At 38.2% G+C, this 23,745-nt stretch overlaps 1 protein-coding gene and 1 long non-coding RNA gene across 3 annotated transcripts in view; one reads left to right on the top strand and one right to left on the bottom strand.

The window, feature by feature from the left end:
• Positions 1-23,745, bottom strand: part of wasf1 (WASP family member 1) — a 148,413-nt gene that overhangs the window by 114,717 nt on the left and 9,951 nt on the right. The gene's annotated exons all lie outside the window — the stretch shown is intronic.
• On the top strand, positions 3,377-4,708 carry LOC133647805 (uncharacterized). Its single transcript, XR_009825781.1, has 5 exons — positions 3,377-3,753; positions 3,853-4,012; positions 4,138-4,244; positions 4,332-4,404; positions 4,504-4,708. It is a non-coding gene; the product is annotated as an uncharacterized LOC133647805 (long non-coding RNA).

Genomic DNA, 23,745 nt, shown 5'->3' with positions numbered 1-23,745 from the left:
CTCACACACACAAACGCACACCTAGCTGTAGGCATGTGTCTATAAATGAAAGCGGTTATGTAAGGGATAGTAACCCGTTTCTCCCCTTTTTCCTTTGCTTGACTTTGAGATGCAATTTGGTTATTGGATTGTTTTTTTATACAATGGGCGGATCAAAACATTTCTCATAGCTCGGTCTGTTGCTCAACCACAACACCACATTTTCATTCTATCCTCCTAAGAGCCAGCATCCTCTGCAGTGGACCTTTTTTTTTTAACTCCGAAATAGTGTTGACCCGATGCCAATATTTTGGTACTTTTCGGTACTTTTGTAAATAAAGGGGACCACACAAAATGTAATTATTGGCTTTATTTTAACAAAAAATCTTAGGGTACATTAAACATATGTTTCTTATTGCAAGTTTGTCCTTAAATAAAATAGTGAACATACAAGACAACTTGTCTTTTATTAGTAAGTAAACAAACAAAGACTCCTAATTTAGTCTGCTGACATATGCAGTAACATATTGTGTCATTTTCCATTCTATAATTTTGTCAAAATTATTAAAGACAAGTGGTAGAAAATGAATTATTAATCTACTTGTTCATTAACTGTTAATATCTGCTTATTTTCTGTTTCAACATGTTCTATCTACACTTCTGTTAAAATGTAATAATCACTTATTCTTCTGTTGTTTGATACTTTATATTAGTTTTGGATGATACCACAAATTTGGGTGTCAATCCAATACGAAGTAGTTACAGGATCAGACATTGGTCATATTCAAAGTCCTCATGTGTCCAGGGACATATTTTCTGAGTTTATACACATAATATACATTTTTTTTAAACTAAAGAAGATTTTGTGATGCTGAAAAATATAGATGTACTCATAGTAGTATCGACTAGATACGCTATTGTACTTGGTATCATTACAGTAGATGTTAGGTGTAGATCCACCAATGGCGTTTGTTTATATTGTAGCATCCCGGAAGAGTTGGTGCTGCAGGGAATTTGTTTATGTTGTGTTGCGGTGCAAATATTCTCCCAAAATGTGTTTGTCTTTGTTGTTTAGTGTGGTTTCACTATATGGCACAGGTTTATGACAGTAATGGCATTGTTTAAACCCCGGCAGAGTCATACCAAAGACTGTCAAGATGGGACGCATTACCTCCCTGCTTGACACTCAGAATCAAGGGTTGGAATTGGGGGTTAAATCACCAAAAATGATTCCCGAGCGCAGCCACCGCTGCTGCTCACTGCTCCCCTCACCTCCCAGGGGGTGATCAAGGGTGATGGGTCAAATGCAGAGGATAATTTCACCACACCTAGTGTGTGTGTGACAATCATTGGTACTTCTTTTATACGGCCACTCTTAGTGTGACATGTATGGCTGTTGAGTAAGATGATCGTCTTAATGGTCAATGATCGGGCGCAGGGATCTCTAGACCAGTTTTAATACATCCAAACTTCTCAGTTTGGGGTGCTGCACTGTGTAGTGTAGCATGTATAGCCATGACTTGTCCTAAAGAAATAAAGCAAAAAAAAAAAAATGTCCACTACAGAGCTCGCTTGTTCTGAGGAGACTATATTACCTTTAATTGCCTACAATGCAAAATTGTTGATGTTATAATAGTACAGTGGTACCTCCACTTAAGAGTGCCCCAACTTAAGAGTCTCTTGAGATAAAAGCAGTCTCTCGGTTAATTGTTTTGCTTTAAGTGGCAAGCAAAGATTTGAGTTACAAGCATCCCTGCCATTAGTTGGCGTAACAAATGTGACAGTGAACCCTGAAAAATCTGCCCGAAACATCTCGCTCGCCAGCATTGGCTAATAGCTAGAGATCGACATAACGTCGTTTTTCAACCATGCGAAGTGACGGATACTGCTGGGAAGAAGAAGCAGATGCTGGTCATTAGATGAAGAAAATTATTCATCAAAAACATGACTGAGAATGTCACCAACTTGGTAAAGCCTATAGTCTGCACCGTACTGAAGCAGACTGAGTCTAACGTCAGCCAAGTAAATGGTGTGTTTGACAAAGAAGCAGTTATAAGGAGAAACCGTAGAAGTCTATTCTCCAAGGTGAAATGCATTATTATTACATTAGAGTTGACCCTTACCACATTGCGCTTCAAATATATTAGTTTTTTTTTTTAAGTATATCCTATTAATTGTTGGTCCTAAAGCATTTTCAAGCACAACATGGCTAAAATATCAATATTACAGTCATATTGGCCACCAGAAGTGACCAAACCAGTCAAAGCATGTTGTTCAGTTTCGTGGCCACTGATTGGCGCAGCCTCAGACAGCGTTACTATATTAGATTAAAATAGTGTAAAGGTGTAAAGGTATTTCATGTCTAGGGGCTCTCATAATGTTGAAAAATGTATGTAGAAGGTAGTAGACCAGACCTAGGCAAATTAAGGCCCGGGGGCTGCATGCGGCCCGTTAAGCTTTTCAATCTGGCCCGCTGGACATTCCAAAATATTTTTTTTAGATCATTAAGATGGAAACTGCAGCTGCCATTATCATGTGCAGTGATGTTTTCAAATGACCGTAAGTCTTGAACTATACAAAGAATTTCAATGGTTGGAATCAGTGCTTTTTCATGATATACTAGTTACTATGGTAATCTAATTAGTTACTATGGTAATCTAAGTCACAGCAGCTCAGACGAGGCACCAAGCAGTGTGGGTGGGGAGCGTTTCCACAGAGTGTTTCCAGAGCGGCCAGCCTGAAATGTGGGTGTCAGGGACAGACGCGGAAGGAGATTTTTACAACAACGTTCTAAAGCTTAGTGATATATCAGATTGTAGGTGGGGTTTTGTTACCCTTCGCGTTCATATTTCGATGTGTTTGTTGCATTTTTGTTGCGTTTCGCTTGATTGTAAAATATGTCGTTCATATGTTGTCAATATTCAGTGTTTTATCGTTCATAGTTAATATTGTAAAACCCACATTCATTATGTATATTCTGGGTGTCTCATTCAGTAAAAAATTTAAAATTCCATTCCGTTTTTTAAGGCGCTCTGTCATAACGTTTTTAGCATTCAATAAATGATTGTGGGGTTTTGTATTAGTGTTCCTGAAAATCAGATATACCGTTTTTTCCTCTAAATTTGGCATGTCCCATTGTAGCTTCTTCCCAGGTAACACCTAACGTTAACGTAACTTTACTGTATGGGTCTCTTTTGGTTATGCAAGATGAGAACGTTCTAAGAACGTTCTTAGAACATATCAAAAACATATCAAAAACTACGTTCTAAGAACGTTCTAACGTTCTCATCTATATACCAAATATAATTTGCCTGCAACTGTTAGGCTTTTATGAGTGTCTTTTTCGCAAATTTACTTTTTATACAGTATGTTGTAACGTTTCCCTAACTTTCTGCGAAAGTGTTGTGTTTTGTGAACAATCTGACGCCGGCTGAGTCAAGGCTGCACGCACAGTAGGTGGCGGTAATGCACACACAAGGTTGCTTGCCAACCGCCATAAAAATCATAAGAAGAAGAAGAAGAAGGAGAAGAAGAAGAAGACTGCACGCATGCACAATTGAAGCTGCTCCGTGAGACAAAGAAGGACGAAGGCTAACTACTTCCAGAATCCCGATTTTAAAGCAATTTGGTGCGCCATCCATTTATCACAGGTAAGTATAGAAAGAGTGAAATACGAAGCACGTTTTTGTATAACAATTTCCTTTCGAGACTCTTGAGCAGCTGAAGGCCTTCTGTGAACGGCTCGACACTGATCTTCTGCTCAGAAAGCAGCTGGTAATTAAGTTTTAATTCCCCACTGCAAAAATATCTTGCTCAGTTATCAAAAAACAATTTCTAATCAAGTACAATATTGTTGTTTTTTTATTTGTATAGGTGAAAGCTCTTACTGCTCTTGGTGGGCAGAATTTGGCAGACACGGTGAGGACAATGCTGAGGAAAATTGCCACAAACAAAGTCCTGGAGCAGCTTGGCCTCCGTGGAAAGTCAGGAAAAGTGGCGTTTGAGGACTTGCCCCTTTACAGAATAATAAATAGTAAGTGTTAATAATAGGTTTGCATCTTTGAACATATGTTGCATGTATGCTTACAAGGTCGATCTAGCTGTTATTATTACAGTATTTTTTCTAAAGGGAATTCTAAATTGTGCTGGTGATTGCAGAGGCATGCAGGGGTGTTTACAAGCAGACGACCACAGCTGAAGTGGATTGTGAGCTTGGAGAGGTCCTGAAACTGGCCACTTTTCGAAAGGGAGGTTCAAAATTTGAGGTACGGAGAAGATATCCCAATTTTGAATTCCATTTTATTGAAGTTCCACTGCATGTCTTTTGAATTTGCAATTATAACTACTTGCAGGAGAAGAGGAGGAATTAAGAGGGAGGACAAAAAAGGAAAAAGAAACAAGCAAAAGAACAGAGTGAGATGAGAGGTAAATGATAAAGTAATTATGCCAATGTTTTAATTCAATTCAATTAATCTACATTCCAGTGCTGTCTTTGTTGTATTTGTGATAATTATTTACTTCCAGGATTTGGGTTTCCCTGCTTGGGCTGCTGCCCCCGCAACCCGACCTCGGATAAGCGGAAGAAGATGGATGGATGGATGGATGGATTTACTTCCAGGAAGAGAACCAAGAAGGGGCAGGATACACTGACGCGCACGACCAAGACCACTGCATTCCATTCCATTTGTATTATAGTTATCACTAATAAAGAATTATTTCTGTTGAAATCACTATCACTAACAAATAATTAATTCTGTTGAAATTTCTGTTTGAGTGTTATTCCTGACAATATAGCATAAAAACAGATGTAAATAGCATGTTCCTAAACAGTTCCCTAAACGTTGTAGCCAAACGTTCTTGGCTAACGTTCTGCTAACCAAGCAAGAACTCCACAACCAAACGTTCTTTGAACGTTATAAACTAACGTTCCCAGAACAATGCCACTACGTTCTCCTAACGTTCACATAACGTTCCCTTGTTACCTGGGTTGTGCCGTTGCAATAACAGTCATCATCTCTGAGCTCACACAGTTGAAGCGGTTCCACAAGGACAGTTTTCCAACTGATGAGTTAAGTCATTACTCACTCAATCATCAAAGACAATAAATCTTGCGTCCAATCGTCTCCGCTGGACTTCTATCCAGCAAACACATCTGACAAAGAAGCCTTGTGGTGGTCCATCCAAAGCTGGATGCTTGCCGTTATTGTCAGATGTGTTCTTAATTCAAAGCACGCCTGCTGCAAAACAAGGTTTAGTTGGGTATGCTTTTTATTGGGTTTCCATTGTACAGTGCTTGGTTCCAACACATTTGACCAAAACCATCTCGCTTTTTAGTACCTTTGGTGACAGTGTTATGGTTTGGGGCTTTTTGACCGGCTGTGACAGAGACACCCTGTAGTAAAAATCTATCATATCTAAACCAAAAGGTTCCTATAAAGACCAAATTGCAGGAAAACTCAAGCAATTGTTCCCATAAGAAATAATCTAAACATATTACAAAACCCAAAATCAGTAAAGTTGGCACGTTGTGTAAATCGTAAATAAAAACTGAATTTTGCAAATCCTTTTCAACCTATATTCAATTGAATCGACTGCAAAGACAAGATACTTAACGTTCGAACTGAGAAACGTTATTTTTTGCAAATATTAGCTCATTTGGAATTCGATGCCTGCAACATGTTTAAAAAAAGCTGGCAAAAGTGGCAAAAAAGACTGAGAAAGTTGAGGAATGCTTATCAAACACTTATTTGGAACATCCCTCAGGTGAACAGGCTAATTGGGAACAGCTGGGTGCCATGAAATGCTCAGTCATTCACAAACAAGGATGGGGCGAGGGTCACCACTTTGTGAACAAATGCGTGAGCAAATTGTTTAAGAACAACATTTCTTAACCAGCTATTGCAAGGAATTGAGGGATTTCACCATCTACAGTCGAACTGATGGTCATTCATCACAGGTCATTCATCAAAAGGTTCAGAGAATCTGGCAAAATCACTGCACGTAAGCAGCAAGGCTGAAACCAAACATTGAATGCCTGTGACTTTCGATCCCTCAGGCGGTACTGCATCAAAAAGGGACATCAGTGTGTAAAGGATATCCCCACATGGGCTCAGGAACACTTCAGAAAACCACTGTCAGTAACTACAGTTAGTTGCTACATCTGTGTTTTTATAAATTTTGATGTCTATTTTACTGTTTTAATTGGTTTTACCCTTTAAAATAGTTTTTAATCATATTTATTTTTTATATTGTTTTTATATTGGTTTTCTATTCATTTATTTTTTGTTTTTATTCAGTCATTGGTGTAGCATAATATTGTTTTTAATATTGTTTTTAACATGGCTGTGCAGCACTTTGGAAACATTCTTGTTGTGTAAATGTGCTATATAAATAAAGTGGATTGGATTGATCGGATTGTAAGTGCAAGTTAAAACTCTACTATGCAAAGCGAAAGGCATTTATCAACAACACCCAGAAACGCAGCCGGCTTCGCTGGGCCCGAACTCATCTAAGATGGACTAATGCAAAGTGGAAAAGTGTTCTGTGGTCTGACGAGTCCACATTTCAAATAGTTTTTGGAAACTGTGTACGTCGTGTCCTCCGGACCAAAGAGGAAAAGAACAATCCGGATTGTTATAGGCGCAAAGTTCAAAAGCCAGCATCTGTGATGGTATGGGGGTGTATTAGTGCCCAAGGCATGGGTAACTAACACATATGTGAAGGCACCATTAATGCTGAAAGGTACATACAGGTTTTGGAGCAACATATGTTGCCATCCAAACAACGTTATCATAGACGCCCCTGCTTATTTCAGCAAGACAATGCCAAGCCACGTGTTACAACAGTTGTAGTAAAAGAGTGCGAGTACTAGACTGGCCTGCCTGTAGTCCAGACCTGTCTCCCATTGAAAATGTGTGGCGCATTATTAAACCTAAAATACCACAACGGAGACCCCCGGACTGTTGAACAACTTAAGCTGTACATCAAGCAAGAATGGGAAAGAATTCCACCTGAAAAGCTTCAAAAATTGGTCTCCTCATTTCCCAAACGTTTACTGAGTGTTGTTAAAAGGAAAGGCCATGTTATACAATGGTAAAAATGCCCCTGTGCCAACTTTTTTGCAATGTGTTGCTGCCATTAAATTCTAAGTTAATGATTATTTGCAAAAAAAAAATTTATATAAGGATTTGCAAATCATTGTATTCTGTTTTTATTTACGAATTACACAACGTGCCAACTTCACTGGTTTTGGGTTCTATACATGCAGAAAACAATGTGAAATATAAAAAAGATGAATAAATTGATAATCACTTATAAATGTATTAAAGATTATTGTTGGAAATGACGGCGAGTCTTGTTACTAGTCTTTTCTTTTCTTGCACTCACAACTTTTTTGGCCCCATAGTGGTTTATTTTTTAGTCGCACTTGATAAAAAAAAAAGAAAAGTGATGCATGTGATATTTTGTTTGAGCGCTCAATCCGGCAGAAAGATATGTGCGCACACGGACTAGTTTGTTAAGCCACAACAAAATTTCCATGGAAAACTGAATGATTCAAAAAGTATGGGGTAGGAAAACAACTGTATGAAGACAGGACCATGCTAGTGTTGACCTGATGGCCAAAAACACACATTGTTGCTGCTCATAACAATAGCTGCTCCAGAAAATCTGATTCTCTCACAGATACAATGACCCGAAGAGGGTATCAAATACGATGCAACCACGATCCAAACACAAAAAACACAGAGGGAGTGGCCTTGTCTATAGTTTGTTCAGTCTGGCTTTCAGCTGGGAAAATAATCCAGGTCATTCACAGGACAGTATTTGTTAAACACAACACTGCTACTGAATGATGAGCCGTGCGTTTGTATTTGGCAGCAAACTGACGGTCTGGAGCCCAGACAACAGTAGAAGTAAACAATACAACTAGGATTGGCAATATGGCCTAAAATCTATATCGCACGATATATGGTAACAATATACATCACAATCAGTGGCGTGCGGTGAGGTTAATGTCTGGTGAGGCACTGCATCATCACAGTCAGATTTACAAACGTATGAACCCTAAATAGTATCTTATTCACCATGTGATTGGCAGCAGTTAACGTGTTATGTTTAAAAGCTCATACCAGCATTCTTTACACAACTGTAGCACACAAAAAAACACATTTAATAAAAAAAACATTATTATGGTCTTACCTTTCTTGCTGGACATCCACCCAGCCAGACTTTGCGTGTGTACCACGCCGTTTGAAAAGAACGGGTCTTCTGTCCCGAAGTCAAAAGCAAACCTTTTAGCTCCGGCGTTGGTCTACCTTAAATTATTACCCCCTGCTTCGATTGAAAGTCCAGTTTAGAAAACTGTTTTATTTTACATATGTAATTATCCATGTTTTTAATAAAAGTCCAGGCGAGAGGAAATAAACAATCGCTTGCAAACTTTTTTTATTTAATTTTTTTCTTCTTCTGCGGCCGAGGAATGATCTCTGGGATCACTACCGCCCTCTATCACCAGGAGGCCGGATTACTGCGAGCCTCAACCAGTACGTCTTTTGCAGCAGATTTATGAATGCTCAGCACAAGAAATACGTTACACACATAGTTTTTGACAAAATACACTGTACATTATATACCTCAGCTAACTAAACTATGCCATAGTTTAGTTAGCTGATATAATTCATATAGCAATACGGTATCACTGCACAGCAGCTCAGCAGTTAGCCGAGTCATTGTGCACAATCCATGTTGAGGCACAACTCAGTGACGTGCCTCAACTGGCTGCTGATCACCGCACCGTCTCTTCTCAGTATTTGAACGGCAAATGTGAAAATAAAAATAAAAATAATCTAAAACTGGTGAAGTTAAATGGAAAATAACTTTAGTATAATCACTGGATACATATAACAATTTAATTTTTTTTTTTTTTTTTTACATTTTTTTTCTTTCCATGATGGCAGGTGAGGCCCCGCCTCCCCTGCCTCTAGTGACTGCACGCCACTGATCACAATATATTATTCGGTATGTACATCATAATAAAAGCATTTCAAAACAGGTTACAAAGGCTCCTAATGTAACTGCCGGCATATGCGCTAACAAATTGTATCATTTCTGTTTGTATTAATTTCTCAAAACTATTACTAATCTACTTGCTAATTTACTGTTAACATCAGGTTACTTTCCGCTGTAACATGTTTCTATCTATACTTCAGTTAAAATGTAATACACACTTATTATTCTGTTGTTTAAATACTTTACATTATTTTTGGTCGATGCGTGAAATCTTGGTATCGATCCAATACCAAGTAGTTACAGGGCCAGTAATTGTCATGCCAGTGCTGATACTGATAATATTTTTTTTATGATCATTGAATGATTACATTTTTGCTCACAACAATATTAACTAATATTTATAATATTTCATTATTCCCTTTTTTATTAAATATAAAAACATATAAAGTCAGTACTGCAGTGGTCCTCGAACTTTTTCCATTAAGTACCACTCTCCAAGTCATACTTGCCAACCCTTCCGAATTTTCCGGGAGACTCCCGAATTTCAGTGCCTCTCCCGAAAATCTCCCGGGACAACCATTCTCCCAAAAATCTCCCGATTTCCAGCCGGACAAATATATTGAGGGCGTGCCTTAAAGGCACTGTAGTAGAATTTCTGACCTTTTGACCTATATTTCTTGTCTTTTAAGAATGTCCGCTCATTTTCAATTCTCTTGTATTTTGTGCCATTGAATGGACCAGTGGTGGGACAAAAGTGAATATTAAGTCGTGCCAACCTGTCTACAGAATGTGTTGACTGTCTAAAGGATTCGAGTTGTTATGGAACAGATAGGAAAAACAACAAGACATTGACGCATTTAGATAACAAACAATGACGCACAAGAGACAGATAGGAAAAACAACAAGACATTGACGCATTTAGATAACAAACAATGACGCACAAAAGACATATAAAAAATGGCAGAAGACCGGAACTCGACAGTGATTTTGGCTTGTGTGTGTCTTGTTTGCTCCGGAGTGACATGTGGTCTGTCTGCACGGCCAACTCAATTCAACCTGCACTTCTGATAATGGGTAAATAAATTTGTTGTACTAAACTACTTTTGTTGCCTGTTTAAGCTTCGGACAATCCACTACACAAATTGGCGTCACGAACAGGATGGTTTAGAAGCTACAGGTCGACAGCCGCTCCCGCTCTCTCAGTCAGGCAGACAGTGTGCTGCACGCGCGCATAACAAGGTAAGCGTTTTGCTTAAAGTGTAAACATTTTCTGCCTGGAGAGAGCCGGATCGATAAGACTAATTGCTGAATCTATTTTTGATAAAAGATAGGTTTAGTCAGGTTCTCCAAAAACAACCTGGACTGGGGTAAATTATGGTTGGATTGAGTTGTTTTATATGTGATCATTTGTCTGTGTGTTTGTTGAAAACTTGTGATTTCTTGTTTTTAACATAAGGGGATTGTTGATAGAATTTTGGTGGTTTGGAGTGTAGAAGCATAGACTATGTGAGACGAAAAATTTCTCTTAACCTCTTCATCCTCTGTTGTTGTTGGCAGACGATGCTTTTTTCTGCAAGTACATTAGGTTAGCCGGAGTTGGACACAGCGAAATTTAAGGCAAGGTTGGCTAAACTGGTGTGACATTTGACCCACACAAATTTATGACGTCTATGAAGGTCCTACGTATCTGTCTATGTGGAAGCTGCAGCCGGGTAAAAAGCCTGATATAAGGTGATCGTTCAGTGACTCCGGTAAAGGAGATCAACTGAGCCAAGTTGTCACGAATTTGGAAATTTGCTGCAGTATAGATGGATAGAGTTAAGGGCTCCATATGGTAGAGCCTTGGTGAAACTATATGGACTGACCAGACACGATGTACTGTAGGATTGGGGGGTGATTCCTGGTGATTCTACAGCGCCTTAGGCTGTTATCCATGTTGGTCAGGAAGGAAAAGCAGGGTTTGCTACGCTAAACGGGTTAATCGCCGTTATATGAGTAAGAATGACCTGCGTGTGTGTGTTATGAGACGGCCGATTCCACAAAAGCATGCGTGCATTAGTTGTTTATATTGGTCCGGACCAGGGGGGAGTGGTTTGTGGGATAAAAATGTGTGTTTTTTAAAATTTATATATATATATATCTGCGTATTGTAATAACATTTGTGTAGCACCTGGTTTCTTATCTGTTTTAATTCCCCTCTGAAAAAATCAACCCCTCCTCCTCACCTCCCTCCCTCATGCTTTTGTGAGAGTTCCCTCACGCTTTTTTCGCACCCACGCTGATCTGCAAGAGCTGGGAAATTGTCGGTTATGTGTGTGCGTGTGAGAAAATAGACAAAGTTATGTACAGAAAACACATGAGTGAATGATCCATCCATATGATTATTTTCTTCCGCTTATCAAGAGGTTGAATCGCGGAGGCAGCAGCCTAAGCAGGGAGGCTCCCCCTCTTGGGCGCTGCGAGCGAATTCCAGTCATTTGAATTTGTTTTTAACTATACTGGTGATTGTGACTGTGCGATATTACAGTTGTTTTTACACACTGAGATTTTGAGTACGGGAAAAAAGGCTCTTGCTCGCTGGTAAATTCTCTGTGTGTGAGTGACTGTGTGACGCATATAAAGAAAAAAATAAAGAAAAAAAAGGAGTCTCAGCTGGGAGACATTTTGAGATAAGAGTGTGTGCGTGTGACGAGGCTGTGTGAGTGACAGCTGCGTGAGGCGTGGGCCGAAGAGGTGTGACAATGTTAGGTTAGCATTGGGTTGGCATAGCATTGGGCTAGGTTAGCAAAAGTTTGCTTACTGAGGCATAGTAAGGCTAAGTTAGCATCTAGCTTGGCATTACTAAGTGTGGTTGAACAGTTATTCTCGGTCTGTAGAGTGTGCTAGTAGTAGGTGCTTGCTAAGTCCAGTAAAATAATAGATATATGGAAAATTACACGTTTAAATATCAATAAATAAATACGGATTGTGGGACATTGAAACATTGTTTAATTCATCATTCATTTATATGTCTAGTATACTTTTTTTGGTACGGCCTTGTTGCTTATCTGATCCATCCAGTTTCTGTGTGGAAGTTGAGACAAACACACACACACGAACATCATAGATTAGGACACATTGTAACTTTGAATTAATAGTTATACAACAAATAAATTAATAATATTGAATTTAAATTTGATAAAAGATAAATTCATCATACATTGACATTTTAATTTTTTTAGGAATAAACACACAATAAAATAAAAGTTAAATTTATATTCTAAAACATCTAGGGGTATCTGTGCAGGCTGTGAAACATAGAGTCTGAAGAAGTACAGATAAGAGCCACTCAGCGCCATTGTCAAAACAAAACGTAGAGAAGCGTTAAACAAATTCTAATCAGAAGGAAGACAGACCAAAATATGAGAACTTAAGTAAACAGACAGCAAGTAAACCAGAAATAATAATGTAAATAAATAACAAAGAAAGCAAATTTCCATGTGACATTGGTGCATTTAGAATTACAAATAGAGAATAAAACTAAATGGAAATAACTGTCTGCAAGATGAGCATGACGTCATGAATTGTGCTCGGGTTAGTAATAGATAGATAGATAGACAGATAAAACGTTATTGATTCCTTCAGGAGAGTTCCCTCAGGAAGAAGAACTAAAAAGTAAACAGTAACTAATAGGGGTATAAATGGAAACAAAATAGAAAAATATTACAAGGAGAACAAAAATAGAACAGTAAAATAAGAGAAACTAGGCATTAACGACCATGATATAAAAAAGTATTGCACTGTTATTGTTTTGCATTCCCTGTCATCCTAGCCCACCCCCAAAGAGGAGTTGTACAGTGTAATGATGTATGAGACAAAGGATTTTTTATAGGCTAAACCAGTAGTTCTCAAAGGAGGGTATGGTGTTTCCGCCCGGACAAAAAAGGGGGGTACTTGAAGGTATGCCAAGGGGTACCTGAGATTTTAAATATTTTAAAATAGCGACAATTCAAAATCCTTTATAAATATAATTATAGAAGAATAATTCTTCAACAAAATAAATATTTAGAATTAAGTTCACGAGCCCAGATGGATCTCTATTACAATATCCAAAGAAGGTTGATGATTGATTATATGTATAGAAATTTTGATTATAATTTAATCACCTGTTTAATTTTTAAAACGTTTTAGTTATTCTTATTTTTTTGTTTGTCCAAATAAGTCAAGTAAGACCACAACAAATGAGCAATATGGTGCACTGTTATACAATTTAATAAATCAGAAAATAATGACATTATGCTGTATTTTATTTCTTTATTTTACTGGGAAAAAAGGTTGAAAACCACTGCCCTAAATCATATCTAAAGCTAAAATTATTTTATAAGACTGATTATTTTGGATTATTGTGTTTGTATTGTGAGAGAAGGAGAGAAAGTGAGAGAGAGAGGAAGAGAGAGCAGGTGAAAAAACAGATTGAGGGTGAAGAGGAAGGTTTTAGAAAATATGGGAAAAGGATGTTTATAACCTTACGTTATGTGAATGGTTTCTAGGAGAACAGAAAATAGAAACATTGTGTGAAGTGTAAGGAAGAGATGGATACAGGATGTTGTTTGTAAAGGAAAACGAAAGTGAAGAAAAGATGAGAAAGTGACAAATGAAGGTATTCGTAAATGGTATGCTGTTGATTGTGGTTAGCTGCAAGTTTGTTTATTTGTTTGTTTGTTTAGTTGTTTGAGTGAAATGGGAAGAAATCAATAGGAATAATTACATGCAAAATGGAATAAAACTATGAGTGCGATAGATAATGAATGAATAAATGAAATAAGTTTATTTTGGTCATATAATCAACCATCAACCAATTTGTGTGAGCAGTTTAACAGTAAATTAGACATATTAACAATCATACACATTTACACACAGAACAAAAAAAGAAAAAGAATGACCGAAAAAAGAATAGGCGGAAGCCAAAGCTTATATTGGCCTATGATGTACAATTACTGAACATTAAATTACCTGGAACATCAACGTTAAAAGATGAAAGTAATTGTTACTATATTTTATAATGTTGAGAAAACTTTACTTTTCAAGGGTCTCCAAAACCATAACAAAAAACTACATGTGTTCAGCTCATCACTGAGGATGGTACATCATTTAACTCCTAAAACTGAAATACATTTGTGTTTTTATTTTTATTTTACTTGACCTATTTTAAAAATCAATATCCCCCGTAAATGATAGTTTTCTCCTCATAATGTAAATAAGCTAAGAATACAAACTGGAAGGCTGTTGTTCTTTACTCGGAAACATAATTGCAATTGTATTAAAATTAAATTATCTGAACATTTAACACATTATGACTTAAAAAATGGATTGATATGATCATAACAATAATGCTTTGTGTAATATTGAAATGAGCCTTTTAAGTTTAAGTATTGGGTCTATAATTCTTCTATAAACATTTCCCCAAACTTCAAAACAATATTACATATGGAAAAATAAATGAATAATATAACATGTGCAGACATTTCTTATTCAGCATGTGTTTTACTTTATACCGAATAGCAATGGATTTGGATATTTTCTTTAATATGTTCAATATGCGGCTTCCAACATATTAATGATCAATTACTATTCTCAAGAATGTAGTTCATATACTCTGTCAATTTCCACTTGATTCAACTTTAATTTTTGTTTCACAATTTGACTTTGCACCCTGGACAGGTCACCACCTCATCACAGGGCCAACACAGATAGATAGACAGACAACATTCACACACTAGGGCAAATTTAGTCTTATTAATTTCTACATATTGAGATCTATTACTTAAAATAACTACTTAACCACTGTTGTGAAACACCTTTCTAATTTATGGGAGTATTGGGATAGGATTGAGGAAGATGTCTGCTGTGGTGGTGGTTAGTTTGGAAATCAATTTAATAAAAGTAAGTTTAAGTCAGGTAACTTTAAAGTGCAGTCTGACATTTTAGTTTGGAGTAAATTATAGTTTTATTTAGACATTGCAGTACACCATACCATACGCCCGGGAATCATGTTTGGTGATTTGGCTCCCAAGTTTTTTATGGTCTTTGGTATGACTCGACCGGGGTTTTGAGCTTGCGACCTGCCGATCTCAGGGCGGACACTCTAACCACTAGGCCACTGAGATAAAGGAGGCAAACCAAATCTCAACAGCTACAGATTTTGAGAGTATAATGCGAATAACTATAACTTTACAACTGTTTGCTGTGAATAGTGTTGAATAATAATTAGAAATAACAGCCTACATTAATAATTAAAATAAGGGCCGATATGTAGGGTGTTAAAAAAGAAGAGAAGTGTGATTAGGGCTGGCACCTAGAGCATGGCCTTGTGTGTTTGTTATGACTAGGTTGGATAACCAGTCGGAGACGGGCAAGGCAAGGATATGCAGCTTTGTTTGTGTGGCGTTTTTCATGCAACAAAGTGAAATGAAAGAAAATAAAAGCAAAATTAAAATGCAGACAATAAGAATAAACACAGTGCGGACATTAAAAGTTAAAAGATTAAAAGATTTAGCTGAAATATAAGGAGAAACGTGAATAAAAACATTCTTTTGTTTTGGAGAATATCACATACAGCGGGAGGTCAGAGTGCAAGCATGACAGCTTGCTCGCGCCTACTGATAGACAAATGATAGTTTAAATTAACTTATAGATAATCTTTAAGTGAATTAAAAGGGTACTTAAATACACATGAAGTAGTACGTATAATCTTTGAATTAAGGTTTTTGATTAGCAATTAATGGGATAGTTAAGACTGTAATTTTAAGACGTGATATGCAAAATTGAACTAACCGAGAGGATATGAAAACGATGGGTGTAAATGTTTTGAGTTCCAAATTCTGGAGGAAAAAAAACCTCAACAAAACGTAAAACCATACAGACGGACTTGGGTGGTAGCCACGGTTGTGCTAGGTCAAGCGAGGGTGGAAAGGATGTGCAGCCGGGGGACTGCCAATCTGAACAAGACAAGCTCCAAAGTTGTAGCCAGAACATGCTCACAAAAAATACAGGTGTGACAGCAGGACGAACAGCAGGATACAAACAGACCCCTGCTGGACATAAGTGTCAACGGACAATGTTCAACACAATCTTTGAAGCATTCCTTTGTGGTCAACCTGCACACACCTTGTAATGACCTGCTTACGAACTGTGCCCTGACAATTCAATACCGCACAGAAGGAACTTCCTGATGTTGCCTGACAGCACGACATCGGCTGACAACTACTGGGGACGCCTCCCAGGAAGGAGTGGAAGACGGGGACTGCTCCAACTGTCCTAGCACTTGCTGACTGAGGTGCGTCCGTGTGTCCTGCCACCCAAACCGCCAAAGTGTATGATCACCAATTAGACGACTCATAATAGGAGCCTTTTGATTCTTATATATGGTGGGACTCAAGGTATGGCCGTTCATGTGAACTATCCTTACAACAATTAGAATGGTATAAGATGGACAACTAATGACCCACATTGTTCCTTTGCTCTCTGTCCTGCCTACGAAACCAAAAATTTAGGTCAAATGATAAAACAGGGCGTAGCTGCCGCTGATTGAACCGATACGCAAATACCACATTTTCAATTAGTTCGGTTGTCTGTTAAAAACATAGCTATTGGTTGCAATTTGGACATTCCTGCTGTAGGCTACAAAGAGCTAGCAGCTACACAACAGCTGAGCTAAAATAAAATTTAAGCATATCAAAAAAATTATAGTTGCTTATTACATACACAAAGTCGCATGAAAGACAGAAGTCTGTAGAAAGTATTCAGTAACAAACGTGTCCGCATTATTAAACTTTCTACCACAGGAAACATACTGAACAAATCCAGCAGTTACTGTCAGACTCTAATCCGGATGACCTTGTCTATCAGAGACATGGTTAAAACCCACAACAACTTTTGTTCTAATTAATGTCCCGGGGGACAAGATTACAGAAAAGACAGATCGAGTGACAAAGGGGGGAGGAATTATGATTTATGAAAGGGAAAACATTAAAAGTAGATCAATTTGAGTATGTTGAAATTAAAATTACATTTTCCTCAGAAATGTATTTCAAGGTAATTGTAGTATACCGACCGACCACAGCTAAAGACATTTTTCTTGATTCATTTTCAGACATCCTCAAACAGCATAGTGTGAAAGAAGTAACATCATGGAGGACGTTAATCTGGACTGGTTAAATAAAACACGTAGAAAGAAACTTAAGGATATTATAAACGGCTTCTACATGATACAAATGATAAGCAGCCCTACTAGAATTACAATTGGATGACAAAAAGCAAAGAGAACATCTGTAAATACACGAATACAAAACCAGAAAGAAGAGTGCTAAAATAAAAATACCATTGGATTCTAATAAAGACATGAGGACTCAGCTCTCATAAGAGCAATTATAACAGGTCTAAATACAGATCGTATGATTTTAAAAGTTTGGAGGAACAAAGTTACAATGTTTAGGCGGAAGTCTAAGGCTGACTTTCACTTAGAATTAATCAAAGCTGCAAAAGGGAACATTAGAAAGTTATGGAAAACCAGATACAAACTTATGGAAAGAGAGCAAACAAGAAACAACACTATAACATTAAATATCAATGGCGCTACTATCGCAGACAGTCTGGACATAAGTAATAATTTTAATGAACATTTCATCCAGTCTGTACAAACCCTGAATAAAAAATCCCTCAAAATCAGTGCAAATAATTGTCATTTATTCAGGATGGACTAATTTTAGATTTAACAAATGAAACAAAGTTAAACAAAATCTTCACTGCATTATCAGACTCACGATCTAGAGATATATATATATGGGTTGGACACTATCTTCCTAAAAACATATAAGGATTGTATTATTGCTCGTATAACAACGATTGATAAATAAATCAATAACGGAAAACACTTTCCCTACCACGTCGAGAAACTGCTACTATAATTAAATCCATAAAGCAGGAAATAAAGAAGACCAGAACATGTACAGACCAATTAGCCTTCTCCCCGTTATAACAAAAGGAATAGAAAATTTGAAATTAAAAAGTGGCTTTGGAGCAATCAAGGCTGCTCAGACGGTCGCTAAGAGGGGCATTATGTTGACAAATCAATTTAATGAGTATTATATTTATCCATGAGAGCATTTTTGTTGTAGATTGTGAGGTATGGCTGTTAAAATCTTGGTTGTTTTTACGAATGATGACAGATGTGAACAAGAGCATGTATTGTCTTTGTGTGATGATGTAAATAAGGTGTGGTTGTATTGTATATTAAGTATGTGTCCATGAAGGGGCATTTGGTGACTTTTCTTATCATTGATTACATGCTACAGTATGATTATTTTTGATTAATTATTGATTATTATGAATGTATATATTTATTATGATTAATTAGTGTCATAATTTTATTGCTTGATTTGTGGATCCCCTTAATTTAGGTAGCCAGGGACTACAGATGGAAAGTAGCTATTTAGATATAATCTGGTACAGAACACATCTGTTTCTGAACTTAATGTTTCTGTGCATTGTCCCATCATAGATAGACTAAATTAAATACAACTATTTAGTGAATTATTGAGGCCACAATAATTCACTAGGTGTTGTAAAATATCAAAGTACTATTGCAAAAGCGAACAGTGACCTCAAACATGACCTGTCCTCCGCCTCTGTTCTTGCTGCACTTGACTATCAGCTGCCTTTTCTTTTTCTTGGATGTTTCTGAAACTACTAATACTACTACTACTATTACTATTACTACGACTAACACTGTCCCTGTGAGAGGGACAGAGGGGGGAGGTGAGTTTGGATTGGGTCAAGTTTGAGCGTGTTGAGGTTTTATTTAATCGATATGATCAATCCGGTACAAGGATAAAGGAACGTAATGATTTAGATTGACAATTGCAGTGGTTGGCGGAAGCAACCCCAACCTCAAAGGAGGGTGCCAATTCAGTAATTAAATGTTTTGTGAATGATCTAATATCCCGACATGGTTTCCCCAAAAAGATTAGGTCAAACAACGGCACCTATTTTAAGAAAACAGGTTAATCTTCTTCAGTCACAAGATCAGCACTTCTCAGGACCAGCAGCTTCCTAGGAAGGTGGAAAGACCATGAGACCAAAATGGTAAGTTTGCAAAATGTAGAATTTGTGTGCCAGTTCCTCTGTGCAGATTTGAGGATGAAAGCAGCCACTCCAGATTCCCTTGCACTCGCTAAGAGGGGCACGGTCAAAGCCAATCCAGGACCAACACCCGATACCTGACTGGAAGGAACCGAGAGGAGAGACAACACCTTGCCAGCGATGACGAGAACGACTAAGGTTGCCAGCCAATATGTGTCCGTCGGGACTCCAGCAGCTGTGGAAGGAGGCCCTGAAGCAAGCTGAGGGCCTGGACCAAAGCCCCCACGCCCTATACTCTGCCCCAGCCTTCCCCAAAAGCCCCCACAGCTCCAACTCTACCTGAGTTTTCCCCAATTTCGGCCAGCACGCACATGCCATTGCACAGTCTGCCCAATGGACTGAACCACACCCCAAGAAGAGACAGAGACAGACTGTTTGAGTGGATCTCTTTCTTCACCAGGGCAGCCGAAAGCCCAACGAGGTGTCGGCAGGCCACCAGCCTGAGGCACCACCGAGCCATCTATACGAGCACTAATCGGACATGGACTCATACGAAATTCAGTTGTGTGTTCAAAATCAATTGATAATTAACAATATTGGAAACTACATTCATTGCAAATGCTGGGAAAAATATTTTGCAAATGTCTTACAGTCATAAGTCTATATACATTCATCTATTTATGTTCAATGATGTTCATGATCAAAGTATTTGTTATTCCTTTACTAAATCAAAGGGTAGGCCACTAATTGTGTTCTGTGAGATGGTTTTACTGCAGGCTGGTAACAGCGATCGCTCTGAAGGAGGGTCATAGACGGAATTTTTGCCTCGTATAAAAACATTGAGGTTTTTGCCTCTATCTGCGGTAGAGATTTAAGTTAGTGGTCTATATCAGAAATTGTTTTGGTCCAGGGTCTTAAGACCCTGGAAGGCGGGTATGTAGAAGAATTTCTGACCTTTTGACCTATATTTCTTGTCTTTTAAGAATGTCCGCTCATTTTCAATTCTCTTGTATTTTGTGCCATTGAATGGACCAGTGGTGGGACAAAAGTGAATATTAAGTCGTGCCAACCTGTCTACAGAATGTGTTGACTGTCTAAAGGATTCGAGTTGTTATGGAACAGATAGGAAAAACAACAAGACATTGACGCATTTAGATAACAAACAATGACGCACAAGAGACAGATAGGAAAAACAACAAGACATTGACGCATTTAGATAAACAATGACGCACAAGAGACATATAGGAAAAACAACAAGACATTGACGCATTTAGATAACAAACACTGACGCACAAAAGACATATAAAAAATGGCAGAAGACCGGAACTCGACAGTGATTTTGGCTTGTGTGTGTCTTGTTTGCTCCGGAGTGACATGTGGTCTGTCTGCACGGCCAACTCAATTCGACCTGCACTTCTGATAATGGGTAAATAAATTTGTTGTACTAAACTACTTTTGTTGCCTGTTTAAGCTTCGGACAATCCACTACAGCACTACCTTTAGCGTCGTCTCTCACCTGAAAAGGAGACTATTATATATGTCTCTGTTATCCATAGGTTTATCTATAACCCATAAAGTAGGCAGGCACGGAGCTATTTTTCAGAGTGTGTTTATTCCAGCCGGCACGTTAATACTGTAGCGGCTGGCTATTGGGTGTTAGCCAATGACTTTGGCTGGGGGGCGGGACTTCCGGGAGAGATAGGGAAGTGACGTTGTTAATAGGAAGTGGGTGTTCGAGTTTTGCCGGGAAAAGGGATAGACACACTTTGGAACTGTTGTGTGGTTGAATTACATCTTGTGCAATAAAGACAAGACAAACAAAGAAGTTGTATGAGCCTACATTCCTGGGATTATTACAATACACTGACACACAACATCCGGATTCCGATCATGCATTGCTTCAAAACTACGGCACGTTGTAATATCCCAAATTTCCAGCCGGACAAACAATATTGGGGGCGTGCCTTAAAGGCACTGCCTTTAGCGTCCTCTCTCACCTGAAAAGGAGACTATTACATATGTCTACGTTATCCATAGGTTTATCTATAACCCATAACACGGTGGCCGAATGGATATAGTCACTCATAAACGGTCAGAGAAGCACAAGGCGGCGGCAACGCAGTATTATGGGCCACCTTGCAAGCAACATTCCGTTCTCATTTGCGGATGTTTTCAACACATCTGTGAAGGATATGTTCCCGGATTCAGAGATCGCTCGCCAGCACTCAAATGGCAGAACAAATGCTACTCAAATAGTGAAATGTAAGTTGTTGTTTTTTTTTTAATAAGCAACAAGTACAGAACAGTTAGTAGAACAACTGTGTTTTCATTACTGTTTACTGTACTGGTTAAATCACCAAAAATGATTCCCGGGCGCGGCACCGCTGCTGCCCACTGCTCCCCTCACCTCCCAGGGGGTGAACAAGGGGATGGGTCAAATGCAGAGGACAAATTTCGCCACACCTCGTGTGTGTGTGACAATCATTGGTACTTTAACTTAACTTTAACTTAACTTAACTATATATCAGTGGCGTGCGGTGAGGTTCATGACTGGTGAGGCACACATATGAACCCTAAAGAGTATCTTATTCACCATTTGATTGGCAGCAGTTAACGGGTTATGTTTAAAAGCTCATACCAGCATTCTTCCCTGCTTGGCACTCAGCATCAAGGGTTGGAATTGGTGGTTAAATCACCAAAAATGATTCCCAGGCACGGCGCCGCTGCTGCCCACTGCTCCCCTCACCTCCCAGGGGGTGAAAAAGGGGATGGGTCAAATGCAGAGGACAAATTTCACCACACCTAGTGTGTGTGTGACAATCATTGGTACTTTAACTTAACTTTAACTTTACACTTACAAACTGTAGCACACAAAAAAGCACATTTAATTAAAAAAACGTTATTATGGTCTTACCTTTACTTATAAGTGCGGGAACAGTGGTGTTCGTGTTGGAAGAGTTGTGAATGAATGAAATATGAAATCCGTGCTGCAGTCTGCAGGTGTACCTAATGTTGTGTCCCTGCGGTCGTTCGCGGCTCCTCCAGCGCGAGCATTGTTGTTTTTGCACTTTTTGGCTTCTTGTTAAGTGACTTTTTTTGGGTGGATTCGGTCTTGCACGTGGAGGGTTTGGGTGTGGGCTTTGGTTGGTGTGGCGCTCCCGTCGGGCGGTGCATTCTGCGGCGGAGATGCTTGGCACCAGGAGGCGGGGTTATGAGACGAGCCTCTCACAGTGCGTCTTCGCAGCAAAGTTTTATGATCGCTCAGCACAAGAAATACGTGACACACATACAGTTGTTGACAAAATACACTGTACATTATATACCTCAGCTAACTAAACTATGGAAATGTATAATATAATTCATATAGCAATACAGTCTCACTGCACAGCAGGCCAGCAGTTAGCTGAGTCATTGCACACAATCCATGTTGAGGCACAACGCAGTGACGTGCCTCAACTGGCTGCTGATCACCGCACCGTCTCTTCTCAGTATTTGAACGGCAAATGTGAAAATAAAAATAAAAATAATCTAAAACTGGTGAAGTTAAATGGAAAATAACTTTAGTATAATCACTGGATACATATAACAATTTAATTTTTTTTATTTCTTTTTACTTTTTTTTTTCTTTCCATGATGGCAGGTGAGGCTGTGCCTCCCCTGCCTCTAGTGACGGCACGCCACTGAGATATATATATATATATATGTATATATATATATATATATATATATATATATATATATATATATATATATATATATATATATATATATATATATATATATATAAGAAATACTTTAATTTCAGTGAATTCTAGCTATAAATATACTCCTCCCCCTTAACCTGGCCCCCCGGCCCCGACCCCCCCAAACTCCCGAATTCGGAGGTCTCGAGGTTGGCAAGTATGGTCCATACAAAGCTAAGAGCCGGAGATTCAAGAAATTGACGTGTAAAAAATTATCCAAGGAGTGGAACCTTAAACGATGGTTTAGTGTGGCCGAAACGGGACTTAGGCTAAATAATTATTTGTTTAAGGAGTTATCCGGCTTAGGAGAAATATAATCTCAGAGAAAAATGTAATTTAAAACAGCTGTATGCACGCACAACACTTAAGACCTTCAGTATATCAGTATGTGGAATTAAATTATGGAATGGATTAAGTAAAGCAATCAAACAATGTACTAATATGATCCACTTCAAGAAACTCTTCAAACTTAAAGTGTTTATAAAGTACAAAGAAGAAGAACCATGATAAACATTCTGGATTTATTCCATCCATCCATTCTTTCATTCTCAAAATAATCTTACTTATCTCATTATATGTAATGTGACTTACTTCACCAATTACTATTTATTTGTTTATTTTTATTGTGATTACTTATGGAGTATATTGTGAATAAATTGAGAACAGCAAGTGAACAAAAGTTTTAGCAACTGTTATGTAAAAGAAAAGGGGTAGGATTAAATAAGATCTGCTTCTTCCTACTCCTTTTCGAACATATTGAAAAATAAAACTGGAAATTGTGATGTATCATGTGTGTATGCTTGCATGTTCGAAATAAACTAACTCAACTAAAAAAAAGTGTAGACATAGCCTCTATTGGCTCTATGTCTGTTTTATAAACATTTCCCCAAACTTC

This window comes from Entelurus aequoreus, linkage group LG04, assembly GCF_033978785.1.
Source record: "Entelurus aequoreus isolate RoL-2023_Sb linkage group LG04, RoL_Eaeq_v1.1, whole genome shotgun sequence".
In the NCBI taxonomy this organism is placed as follows: Eukaryota; Metazoa; Chordata; class Actinopteri; order Syngnathiformes; family Syngnathidae; genus Entelurus; species Entelurus aequoreus.
Note: the sequence above shows the minus strand (reverse complement) of the source record. Positions and strands in the feature narration are given on the sequence as shown.